This window comes from Quercus robur, chromosome 11 (genome assembly GCF_932294415.1).
Source record: "Quercus robur chromosome 11, dhQueRobu3.1, whole genome shotgun sequence".
Classification (NCBI taxonomy): Eukaryota; Viridiplantae; Streptophyta; class Magnoliopsida; order Fagales; family Fagaceae; genus Quercus; species Quercus robur.
In genome coordinates this window covers 22,102,716-22,116,969 of record NC_065544.1, presented here as the reverse complement: position 1 = coordinate 22,116,969, position 14,254 = coordinate 22,102,716, and the positions used below count along the sequence as shown (strand labels likewise).

Below are 14,254 nucleotides of genomic sequence, written 5' to 3'. Positions count from 1 at the left end.
TCAAGTAACGTAACATGCACAGTACTTTCTAAATAATACATCCAGACAGAGAACCTTTCTTCAAGTAACGTAACATGCACAATACTTTCTAAATAATAAATCCAAACAGAGAACGCATATAGATAATTGAGTAAAAGTTATTTGTCAATACTCATAGTGTTTCAAATTATGCTCCACAAATTGTAGTATGTTATGCGTTTGATTTTTTTTTTTTTTTTTTTTTTTTTTTTTTTTTTAATTTTAAAATTCGGTTACTTTATAGAGAGAGATAGATGTGATAGACAATTTTTATTTTTTATGATAGAGATGTGATAGACATTTTTTATTTTTTATTATAGAGATGTGATAGACATTGTTATGGTATAAAGTAAAATATATAAAGTGAGATAAGATTTTTATTGATAGATAATCTTGCTTGGCCTTACGATGAGTCCATAAAAAGTACATCAACAAAATTATTCATAATACCACAAAAAGTGAATAATAACTCATTTTTCACACTTATAAGCCAACTAGCTCTCAAGGATTCACCACACTACAGTTCTTCCTAATCTCCCCCGAAGTTCCTGTAAGCACTTGAATGGCTCCCATCCTCATAATCGATTGAGCAAACTCCGTGAAAAAATTCTGAGAGTTAAGCAGCTCATTGACATTGAAGGTAGCTTCACTGTCAGTTAAAAGTGCAGCATCAGATTGGAAAAGACCTTCCTTTTGCTTCAAGATTTTGAAATAATTGTTGTCAAAGGATAGGGGGCTTCCAGGATCCATTGGCACGGTAGTTACATTGTTTGAGAGGCTTTTGCATTGGGTTTTCAAGAAAGCAGCATAGGTTGAGTTTAGAGAAGGATCTTCATCATTTTTTCCTGTGAAATTGTATAGCCTGTTGCTGAAGAAATTGCAAAGCCCAACACCAATTGTATGTCCACCTAACCAAAATTAATTTATAAATCTTTGGGGCACAGCAGAAGATATCATTTTGAAAGAAATAGAAATAGATTGTTACTACTTAAGACTACTAGCAATAGGGCTTAAATTTTACATCTACATTTTGTAATATAATAATACTTTGTGAAAACAGAATTATTGAAACCATGTTATCATATTACAAGCTTATTATATAAACCTTCCCTCCCCCTCCCCCCCAAAAAAAAAATAGAATCTTTACCTGATAAAACAACAAGATCATGAACTGAGAGGCTTTTGTTTGCAAAAGATTGTTTCAGGGAGGTGAAATTGAAGAATGGTGATGGGATATTGGCAAGGGCCTCTGACTTGCGCGATATGATTCCATCCCTTCTACCGGTAAGTACATCCCAAATTGGCCTTTGAAACTGCAATCATTTCCACAAGCACTTGATTACCTAATGCTAAATTAAGAATGTTATTCAAAAAAGAAGAAGATAGAAAGAGCTTGAGGTATGGCATTTTGCTAGCAAAATTAATTTATATACACAAAAAAGGTAGATTTTCCCTTAAAAGATAACATAAACTAGGTGAACTGGTGCAAAACTCGAAAAGCATCCTCTTCATTTGAAATGGATTTGTTTCGTAATTTTAAATAAATATTAGAAATCTATATATATATATATATATATATATATGTAGAGTCATATTATATAAAATTTTAAATGACGTGGCATTTTATACACCGTTAGATATATTAAAAATAAAATCTTAATTGTGAATTTGGTCAAAAACATCAATTTCACTAGCTTGGCTTGGTTTTTCAAACCAAACACATCCCACTTGTGCTACTCTGTTGTTTCCAAGTCACACTAGAATATTTTCAGTACTTACTTGGTAGGAAACCGAGTCTCTAGCAGCCAAAGCAACGATATCTGCACAAGAAACTACTCCAGGACAAGTCTTCTCTAGTTCGGTCTTCACCTCATCTATTATGTCGAATCCTGCTAGAGATAGGTTTGGAATTGCTGCCTTCTCAGCCAAGTTATTTGCAGTAGAGTCTATCAATACAGAGGCATCACAACCCTTACACATTATAACCATTCAAGACCTTAGATGTTTGGTAAACATATAACAATGCATGTGTTTCCTAGTATGAGAAATAAATGCTAGCTATGAATGTAACTAACATGACCCGTTATGATTTAAAAAATATCACTTACACCTAAGTTTACTAGTGACAATACTTTTATTATGTGTCAATTATAAGAAATCATGTTAATAATTGTAAAAAATGTTGTAATCTTAGATTTATTGTAATTTTAGGACGTGTATCATAAGGAGGGGCATAATTCATGAAGAGAGAAAGAAGGGAGAGAGATGAATTACCCTGACGAAACAATCATGAAAATGCATCCTCAGAAACTTGGCAGGCAAAGTTGAATTGCATGCCACACGGTTCCATATGATTTCCTTCACAATTTCCTCAGCATGGGGGCAACTCTCCTCATAAAAATGCATTCTCAACTGTCCATGACAAACTCCTAGAAGCCCAAACACTGCTATAAAGATAAAGAAGGAACTCAAATTAGTATTCATCTCTCTTTGTTTCTTTGCTCTACTACATACTTTTCCAACACAAGCATTGCATCCTTAAATAGAGGTAATGGTTTTCTTTCTCCGAGTAAATGGTTTCATTACAGGAATGTAAAATAAATTTAAATAATGTTCAATCTGTAGTTGATATTGAGATTTGCGATAGGGAGAGATTGTTTGACTTGGCTTACCACTTTTTATATATTTCTTTCTTTGCCTTAGTTAAAATTACCTAACATAGCAAATAAATTATTTAGGGGAACAACGTCAATTGGTTAGGGCAGTTATATATATATATATATATATATGTATATATATTTATATATTAATTTCAATTATCAATGTTGTGTATAGATCTCGAGTCTACTTAGACATTACAATGTCTTCTTTCTTTTCCTTATCATCAAGTATGACTTAAGCAGCGGATTCTTTTTAATCGAGAAAGACACATGCGGAGAGTAGCATATGGATGTGACATGTTTTTCATGACAGTCATGACTTACGACCGATTCTAAAATTTTGAGGACTTGGTTGTTGTTATTATTATATATGTTCTTACCTACTGTAGTGTAGGTCAGTGCTTCATTTCTTCGCTGACCAATGTGCGTTTAGATCTTAATTATAAGATAGTTTATTTTTTCTTCTTTTTTGTACTATATTTTATAACAGTACAGCAAAAAACTATAAATAAACTATTCCCAAACAAAAACGTTTGTTTTTCACTAAAAAAAAACCATAGGAAGCATAGTCGAACATGCATGCTTTATTCTTGGAAATAAACACTCTAATTTCTTCTGCATTAAATTGACAATCTGGCTGGTGGTAGCCATTTGAACTAATTATTCCTTCCAAATGCTGACACAAATTGAAAACAAATTGAATTTAACGCAAATTTAGTCGAATTTGTTGCATCCTCCATCGAGGTTTCTTTGCTAGTTGTGCAAGGGTGCCTTTTCTTTTTTCTATGTTGTGAAAGTTTACAGAATCTTAGATTAGTGACTATAGTCAAAGACTACTGTCTCAAATAAGATATATTGCATTTCTTTCTTATTTTTCATTTAAATTTTATTAACGTATATCTTAAGTTATATATTAATAAATTATTTTATAAATTATCTTTTTTAAGTATTATCTTTAGTTCACTACTCTGCATGGTATATAATATATATATATACATATATATATATATATATATATATATAAGTTGTGTTTACGGACACCGTAAACAACAATTTTTTTGCAACTTTTTATCTATTTTTTGTAGCTTTTTATTATTTTTTTTGACAAATTTTTAGTAATTTTTTATCCTTTTTGACATCCTTTTTAATAACCTTTTGTCATTTTTATTAAGTGAGACTTAAATAGGAAAATCTTAACAAGCATATATATATATATAGATATATATATATATATATATATTTTGCTTCCATGCAAGGACACAATATTTCTTCTTTTTCATGACATTGTAGTCATAGTTGTACACTTGATTATATGGGCCAGCTCAAATGGAAATTAATGTCAATGCAGCAGAAGATAACCGAAATGGCACGATGTTGGCCATGCACATCAGAATGTCAACTTGACAAGATGCTTGATGAATATAACTACGTACAGACAAAGAGATAATTACATTATAATGTAATTCACGAGCAGAGGATTCCTTGACAACTGATGAATGATGATAACCATCAAGATCATTGGCATTATAAAAAATTTAAAATGGTTGTCAATTTTAACGTAAGATTTTTTATTTAAATATTTATATAGCTACTTTTTAAAAATACTTGTATTATATTATTTATTTTATACTATATTTTATTAAAATATTATTTCTTTATTAATTATTTATTACTCTCTCAAAACATTTCTTTTTGTATATGAGTAAAAAATATTAAAAAAATATTTACATGTAAATAGTAACCGTGTATATTTATATGATTATGTAACAACTACACAAGTTTACATAAATTAATGTAGGTGATTTTTGGAGTTTGATGAGCAAGATTTATCCTTTATAATATTATACATTAACTAATATGAGTGGTCTTATGCTTATTATTAAACTTTATGATATTCAATCTGGCTATTTCTCCCATGATGGGTCTTATATTTATAAGATCTTTTTTGACATAGTAGGAAGCATATAACTTTTCAGATTAATAAAGTGTTGTGGCTTTTGCAAAAATCGGAGCTGGGTGCTCACACTTTAAACGCGCAAGCCTTTGTATTTTAAAACGTAACTTTCTTCAAAACACTTTTTTAATTGGTTACTAAATGCTCATTTTAAAATTTCAGTTTTAAAAAGTTCATTTTGGCTCAAGAAAGTGGAAACAAATGCACACTAAAGCCAATACCTAACCTTGTTGATAAGCTTTTCAGACTTAATTTGCTATCTTTTATGATCCATTATTAAATTAATTAGCTGTACAGCCTGTGGACAATAGACACCTACAAAAAAAAATATATATATATATATATATATATATATAAATGGCCATCGATTTTGTGCTAGTCAGTGATCATCTGATGATTAAGTCAGTAAATATTATTTTGAAATAAAAGAAATATTTTCCTTGACTCAAATATCATATCTATGTTGTTTTTCTTTCATTTGTGCAAGATCATTTATGGCCGTTTTTCTAAATCTTTGTCATCATGGACAGTTGTAATTATTGACATGGTTTTTTTTTTAATATATATGATTAATTAATGAGTTGATTGGTCTTTGGGTAGGTTCAGATGAAATCATCACCGCCTTTGCTTGGTTGCTCAAGCTGGGTTGTCCGAGATGAATTGGTAGCCGAACCGAGTGGGCGTTAAGGTTGAATTCAGCTGATGAAATAGATCAAATGCGACTAAATCCATATTATTTTGTATTGGTTTTTTACTTAATGCCCAAGATATATTCATGCTTACACGGTTTCGCCTCCATGTTTAATAGATTTAAATAGCTAAGAACGTGTACTACAACTAAATTTTTGGTGCAATCAAATTGTTTACTTAAATAAATAAATATTTTGTTTTCCTATAAAAAAAATGTCTCGGTCACTAGGAACTTTGATTATATCTAGTCAAAGGAACACGGAGTTGTTTGCCAAATTAATCACAAATTTTTTGGGGGTGATGATTTTTCTGTTATAGAAGAATTTTACAATAATGTCAAAGTCAATGATGTTTTATTAAACTATTGATAAAATTAATAATGCTATATTATTAAAGTACACACAAATAAGATGTGATTCTGAATCCATTGTATTAACCTCAATAATGATCAATAAGTAAATTTTGCTTTCCAACCTTGTGGAGGTGGAGAACAGCACCAAACAATTTGGCAAGTCAGCATAATCAGTACTTTAGAAAGCAAATATTAATGAGAAAGCCTTGCAGATTAAGTGGTTGACACATGCTAGCATCTACCTCCAGAGTTCAAATCTCCTTTCTTATTTATCGAATCATAAATAATAAAAAATAAATAGAAACAAATATTACCTTTATGAAAAAAGTTTTCCTCTAAAGCAATTTAAAATTTTTTCCTCCAATCCACTACATGATTGTTAAAAGGTCCATATTCATGTATAGTTTTAGTCACATAACATTTTTAATAAATTATAAATTGTTTAAATAATACACATGGTCGATGGATAGTCTTACCTTTATATTGTGCAGGAAGCAAAAATTAAAAACAAAAACTAATTATTGTCAAGTTCGACACTATCACAAATACCCTGGCATCCAAAATTTCACATCCTATAACAAATTAAGAACATCTTTCAATTAGCCTAGACCAAAAAGGAGACTTATTGTTAATTGAGCAACAAATTAAACAGTTGAACCGTACTAGTGAATAATACAGTACCATTATTCTGGAGTTCTAATTTCTAACTGCCTTTAAGGAGAATTCAATTGAACACAGTAATTACAAGGAGACTAACAAATGTGTGCTTAGAAAATGGGATGTCATCAGGAAGATTAGTTTTCATTTTGTTGCCCCAACAGTCAATAAATATATTGTTCCTTGCTTCCATTAGATTTCTAGAATAAGTGTATATGAGTCCAGTTAACGGGTGCGCTTAAAGTATTTGTTAATGAATAATTTTAGAAAAATTTTAATACCACCTTCATGAGAAATATAAAAAAAGTTGTCAAAATTTTAATTACTTTTTTCTTTTCCCATAAAAAGTTTGAAAAAAATATTTTCTAACCTAACGCCCTTAGGACATTAGTTAACTTTTTTTTTTTTTTTTTTTGGTGCTATCTAGAATATGTATTATTTAATGTACTAATCGATTTTCCTTTGACAAAACAACCGCCCTCCCATAACTAGCTCACTTGGTGAAGAGAATGAACTTAGCCGAATCCCCTAAAAAAAACCTACCTTACAAAAACCTACTATTGAATGCAACGTGGACATAGATAATTATATTAAAGAGGGGAAGAGTCGGTCATATTTTTATTTAATTAGGAGGTTGAATTATGATATTGATATACTGAGTTAAGAAAAATTTAAACCACATAATTATATATACATTTACATGTGTATGCATTAATAAAAAAAGAATATTAGATTAAGTCATAAGTTATTAATGGAACCTCTATTTGGAACCTATTGAAAGCTATCTTCAATAAGTGGATTGATCATGTTTACCACGAAACTAACCAATGTGCTGATGCATTGGCAAGACTTGGATCGGGAATTATCTCCTCTTTTGTAATATTTTTGGAACCACTGCATGTGATGGAAAAACTAGTAAATTTTGATAAAGCTGGTATGTTATGTAACAGGCTTATTAATTCTTAATCTATGCATATCCTCTACTTATCCTCGAAAAAAAAAAAAAAAAATTTAAGAGAACTTATTTTTATAAATTATTCATAATGACACAAAAAATAAAAAAAATACAACTTATTTGTCACACTTATAAACCAACTAACTCTCAAGAATTAACCACATTACACTTCTTCCTAATCTCTCCCGAACTTCCTGTAAGCACATGAATGGCTCCCATCCTCTTCATCGATTGACCAAACTCCGTGAAAAAATCTTGAGAGTCAAGCAGCTCATCGACAGTATTGGTAGCTTCATTGTTGGTTAAAAGTGCAGCATCAGATTGGAAAAGACCTTGATCCAGTTTCAAGTTTTTGAAGTAGTTGTTGTCAAATGATAGGGGGCTTCCAGGATCCATTGGCACGATAGTTATGTTGTTTGAGAGGCTTTTGCATTGGGTTTTCAAGAAATCAGCATAGGTAGAGTTTAGAGAAGGATCTGCATCATTTTTTCCTGCGAAATTGTATAGCCTTTGGCTGAAGAATTTGCAATGCCCAACTCCAATTGTATGTCCACCTAAACAAAACTAATTTCTTAATCACTTGTACATAACTTAAGATATCATTTTGAAAGAAATAGATTGTTACTGCTTAAGACTAGCAATAGGGCTTAGATTTTTACATCAAAAGACTTTGACTTAGTGAAACAACTTTATCATATTACAAACTTATATAAAGCTTTTTCCCCCATATAGAATCTCTACTTGATAAAACAACAAGATCATGAACTGTGAGGCTTTTGTTGGCAAAAGATTGTTTTAGGCTGCTGAAATTGAAGTATAGTGATGGGATGTTGTTGAGGGCATCTGAAAATACGCGATATGCTTCCGTCCCTCCTACTGGTAAGTCCTTCCCAGATTGGCCTCTGAAACTGCAATCATTTCCACAAGCATTTGATTACATAATGCTAAATTCAAGATGTTGATGAAAAAAAAAGGGGGAAAGAGAAAGAGCTTGAGGTATTGCATTTTGCTTGTAGAATTGATTTATAGGAACAGTAAAGGTAGTGTTATTTTGGTAATGGCGTGTGTATTTATACTTGAAAGAGTAACATAAACCAAGTGAAGGTGTAGAACTAGGAAAGGAGATAGTTTCATTGTTCAGATTAAAATTTTACGAATCTAAAAGTAAATCTAGTGTCACATTATTTTAAATGATAAATAACATGACATTCTATATGCTGTTAGATGTTTGAAAATAAAATCTTAATCATGAAAGGGACTCTTTTCATTTCCATTCCATTTGAAATGAGAAGGAATTTGGTCAAAAACATCAACTCCACTGCCTTGGCATGGTTTTTCAGACCAGACACATCTCACCAATGCTACTATTTTGTTTTCAAGTCACACTAAAATATAAAATATTTCCAATACTTACTTGGTAGGAAACCAAGTCTCTAGCAGCCAAAGCAACGATATCTGCACAAGAAACTACTCCAGGATAGGTCTTCTCTAACTCAGTCTTCACCTCATTTATTACATTGAATCCTACTAGAGACAGGTTTGGAGTTGCCGCCTTCTTAGCCTGGTTATTTGATGTAGAGTCTAGCAATACAGAGGCATTACAACCCTGATACATTATAACCATTCAAGACCTTAGATGTCTAGTAAACATATAACAGTGCATGTGTTTCATGGTTTAAGAAATTAATGCGAGTTATGAACGTTGTTGATATGACCTATCACTACAACAAAATGTATTTTTAGTGACGAAAATTAGTGAGGAAATATTTTTCGTCGCTAAAAATATAGCTTTAGTGTCGAAATATGAATTTTGTCACTAATAATGAAAAAAATTATAACATTTAGTGACGAAAAATAAATTTCGTCGCTATTGTGATCTGAAAAATAAGCGCCAATGGAGGGAAACTTTGGCGCAAGTTTAATTAATCTATAGTGACAAAATATTTCATCTCTAAAAGTTGAAATTTTTAGTGACGAAATTTTTCATCATTGTAGGTACTACTATGGATAGTATTAGTGACGGAAATCTTTTCGTCACTATAAGGAAGAATTAGCGACGAAAAATATTCATCACTAAAAATAATAGTATGTTTGCACTTATATGTTTTTAGTGACGAAATCACAATTCGTCACTAAAAGTATGATTTAGTGACAAAATATAAATTTCGTCTCTAAAAATCTTAACAAAGCCCGGTCTTCAGTGACGAAACTGGAATTCGTCACTAAAGACTTATAAGCCTAATTTCAATACCCAGCACACCCAAAAAAAAAATCCAAGAGCCACAAAATACATTTCAATAGTAAAAAAAAAAAGAAAAAAAAAACCCCAACGCTTTAGTTCTTCAGCTCGCCATTGCAAATGGTTAAACTCCAAATCGCCGACGACTCCAACCAGCGTCGCCGTTGAGCTCAGCTATCGTGATTAAACTTAACGGCAACGCTTTAGCTGTTGCCGTTGAGCTTAGCCGTTGCAAATAAACTGTTGCCGTTCCAAATCCAACTCCAAATCGTCGACGACTCCAACCCACACTAATACCCACTCCAAATCACACCAGCGACCCTTCACATTCCTTCGAACCAGCGACCATTGGACTTCCGGCGACCATTCGGCTTTCGCTGTTGGCATCGTTGTGACGCTTAAGCATCGCCGTCGCGACGCTTAAGCATCGCCATTGGCGATTGGTGCCGATCGCGACACTTAAGCGTTGCTGTTGGCAATTGGCGCCGATCGCGACACTTAAGCGTCGCCGTTGGTTGGCTCCATTCGAGTTTCTAGTGAAGAGCGTGGCTGGCTCCACCGCTGAGCTCCTCTGTGGATTAAAGAAAGGCGATGTGGTTGAGCTCAGCCAGGTCATGGGACGTGGATTCGATATCGATCGGGTCGACCCGCCCGAGTCATTTCCTACGCTTCTCATTTTTGCCATTGGATCCAGAATTAGGTCAGATTTCTGTTTCGTTTACTTTGTTTTTTTAAATTTTAATGTCTACGTGTCTCTGCAAGATTTGAATTTGAGTTCGAACTTTATGAATGTGTTAATATGGGATCAATTTGCTAATTAATTTCAGTTTTGATTTGGAGATTTAGTCAAACTAGTGTTTGAATTGGATTGGTAAGCTTGTAAAGGCAATGCAAAGTTGAATGGGGAACTTCTTTGATCTTTATGAGTTAATGTTAGAAAGTTGCAAGATTTGCTTTGTCTGGCCTCTTTGTGTAGAAAGTTTAGGGGAAAAGGGAAATGTGCCAATGAGCTCTAAGTCAAATGGCATGAAGGGTTAAGTTGTGGGTTTAAAGTTCACTTGGTGTGTGTATAACTTACACTGTTATGCTTTTATTTTATTAGGTTTGTTTTTGTTCACTAAGGAAAACGTCTTCAATTTATTTATGTTTTCCATCATACCAAACATCAAAAGATGTGGAAAACGTTTTCCATAGAACCAATGGAGTGTATTAAAGAAACGAAGGTGTAACTGTGTAATGCTTTTCCCTATGTTTTTTTTCTCATCATAAATGGGAGTATTTTTGTGCTCAATGATGGAAAATTTTGTAATGCTTTTCCCTATGTTTTTTTCTCATCATAAATGGGTGTATTTTTGTGCTCAATGATGGAAAATTTTGTAATCCTAAGAGTACTTAGGAATTAGTTTGCTTGTCTAAATTACTAATCATCCTTTGTTCTTAGAATTTATCGAGTTTCATGGTAAAGCGTAATGCAGTGTTGTTTTACTTGTGGATTGACATAACATATGGTTAAGGTATCTGGTGTGTAATAAAAATTGTTCATCAAGCTTGTCCTTGGATTTTAACTACATATTGTTTTGTTACTTAAATTTTGTTTTTGAGAAAGCTGTGTTATTGGTTTGCTCTTGATAGTGCTTAATCTTCTACTTTATTGTTTATCATGATTGTATGAACTTCAGATTATAATTCTTTATGGTACTCTTTTGTCTACTTCCTATGTATTTGTGTGTCTCATTTTGCCAATAAGATTTCTATTACTTATAGAAATAAAAACAAAGGAATTTATTTTTTGAAGTTTTGTTGTACGTGTATATTTCTTAGATTCAGTATGTGAAGAGCCTATGCCTTATGGTCTCTTGATGTTTACTATTTGGTGGATGGGTTTTAGTTATTTGGAAGACTTGTCATCATAATTTTATTAATTTGTTTGTTCTATTTGGATTGTGCAGAAGATTCTTTGAAACGAGAGTCGGGAAGTAAGGTACAACATGCCAACATTCAAGCATCAAAGGTATGATGCATGTTCATTTAGGTTATGTGTTGAATGACTTGAATTCTTATGATAAAATGTTCTATATATATGCCAGTTTAGTTATAATTCTTTACCCATGAAATAAGGGGTGCAAACCTCCATAAGTATCTGGAAAATTAGGTCTAGTATCTTAATTTGTATGCTTTTGGATGAATAATTGAAACCCTTGAAGATGAGTTTATACATTTTCTATGATGTTTAGGCTATGGTGTTCTGATACAGGGCAGTTATGATAATCTGCCTATTTATGCATATATGGTGGTAGAGATTTTGGAAATTTTGTGGTTTAAGGGCTTTGGTGTCTTGGATTAATTAGTTGTTTATGGGGGATTCTTTGGTTTCACATTATTTCAAGGTGATCTAATGTAAGGGCTATATACATAAAACTTGGATAGAAAAGGGTAAAATGAGCAGGTAAAGAGGCGTGTTCTTGTTAAGTAATTTTTTTTTTTTTTTTTTTTTTTTTTTTTTTTTTTTTTTTTTTTTTTTTTTCAGGAAAAGGATCCTCTTCATTTGTCTTTGAAATGGAAAATGTCCATTTAATGGTGTGCATGGTATCTTGTCCTCAAAAATAAGTATTCATTCCTTGATGTAGTAAGAATAGAATATTAAATGATGTGCCACCATGTACACCTTTACATCCGAACACTGAAATGGAAAGTATAAGGGAGTCCTATAATTTGAATGTATATGTCACCAAGAGCCTTGTACTTTGCAGCATTGGCACATTGTCCAGTTCTCTATAGAGGCAGGAGAACTTGAGTTTGAATCTCCCTCCTCCACTTAATGTTAGCCAAAAAAAAAAAAACTTGAACATGTATGTCAGAAATATTAAACAATGTTAGTTTTAAGAATCTAGTTTCATATTTGATGGTAGATGCTAAGATTTTGTTTGTGGTAATATGTAGGTTTTTGGTCCCTCAGCTCAACAAAGAGATCTTTATGATCAAGCAGTGATTCCAATAGTACATGAAGTTTTAGAATGCTTCAATGTACCAAGAGGAGCGAGCTAGGGACCAAGAGGAACGAGCTAAGCAAGAGGCATGAGGACATCTTCCGTTAGTTCTAATTATATTATGCTATACTTTTTGTATTGCTATAAAACATCTTGAGTTATTATATGTGTTGCAAACAATTATTGTATACTTGTATGGAAGGAGTTTGAATTGGATACTTGTTTTATTTTTTACTTATGGAATGTATGGATCTTTTTTTATAAATGTGTTGTTGAAATAAATGTGTTATTCAAATGTGAGGTTTTAATAATGTAATGACAGATTACAGGTTAATATCAAAGCCATGAAAAAAATAAAAACAAAAAATAAGTTTTAGTGATGAATTTTTTCGTTACAAATATAGCAAAAAAATTGTTTTAGTGACGAAAATTTCATCACTAAATATAGCAAAATTTTGTAAGAAATGGTTTTAGTGACGAAAATTTTCGTCACTATATGTGCCTGGATTTTATTAAAAATAGTTTTAGTGACGAATTTTTTCATCACTATATGTAACCGAACATAGTTTTAGTGATGAAATTATTCGTCACTAAATATAATTTAGTAAACTAAAGTGTTTTTAGTGACAAAATATTTTCGTCACTGAATAATGTTTTTAGTGAGGAAAAAATTTAGTGATGAAACGTTTTCGTCACTAAAAGTTAAAAAAAAAAAAAAATCAAATCAGACTTTTAGTGACGAAATTTTTCGTCACCGGGACTTTTAGTGACGGGGCTACAGTGACGAAATGAGTTTCGTCACTAAAAGTCCAATTTCGTCACTAAAGGTCCTTAGTGACGAAAAACTAGACTTTTAGTGACGAATTGTTTGGTCACTGAAAATACATTTTGTTGTAGTGTATGTTATGATTAGGATAATATTACTTCCATTTGAGTCTACCACTGACAATATTTTATTATGCGCCAATCATAACAAGCTATGTCAACAGTTATAAAAAATATTAATTCCTAAATATTGCAATTTTAGGACATGAATGATAAGGAGGAATGTAATGTATGGAGAGATATAGAAAGATAAAAGATGTGAATTACGTTGACAAAACAATCATGAAAATGCATCCTCAGAAACTTGGCAAGCAAAGTTGAATTGCTTGCAACACGTTTCCAAATGATTTCCTTCACAATGTCCTCAACCAGGGGACAACTATCCTTGTAAAATTGTTTTCTCAACTCTCCTCCATGAAAATCTCCTAGAAGTGATCCAAAGACTACTGTAGAGATCAAGAAGGAACTCAAATTAGTATTCATCTCTCTCTTTGTTTCTTCCTTTTCTCCACTACCTTGCTAACACACACATTGCATCCTTAAATAATAGTGGTAGTGTTCATTTTCTCTTAGTAAATAGTTCATTATAGGAAGGAAAAATTTATTTTAATAATTGTTAGGACATATGTAGGAGTTGTTAGAACATATATCATATAGAATTGGCTAAATCTTTTGACAAAACACACTTTACTTGTAATTGGGTAGATCTAGGATGTGTTTAATACTTCAAGGAATAAGAGTTCAAGTTCAAGTTTTGAAGCCATGCAAATCTGTCCAAGAATCAAGTGAAGAAGTGCTGTTCATTAAAACTCGACAGATATCTTGACAGATGTATCTATCGAGATTTAATATGTGAAGCTCGATAGATAGCTTGACAGCTATATCTATCAAGAATTATGAAATTCGGATTTGTGTAG

The 14,254-nt window shown here is 31.9% G+C and overlaps 1 pseudogene; it reads right to left on the bottom strand.

The window, feature by feature from the left end:
- Window positions 1-373: 373 nt before the first annotated feature.
- On the bottom strand, window positions 374-13,820 carry LOC126704842 (uncharacterized; annotated as a pseudogene).
- Between the last annotated feature and the right edge of the window lie 434 nt (window positions 13,821-14,254).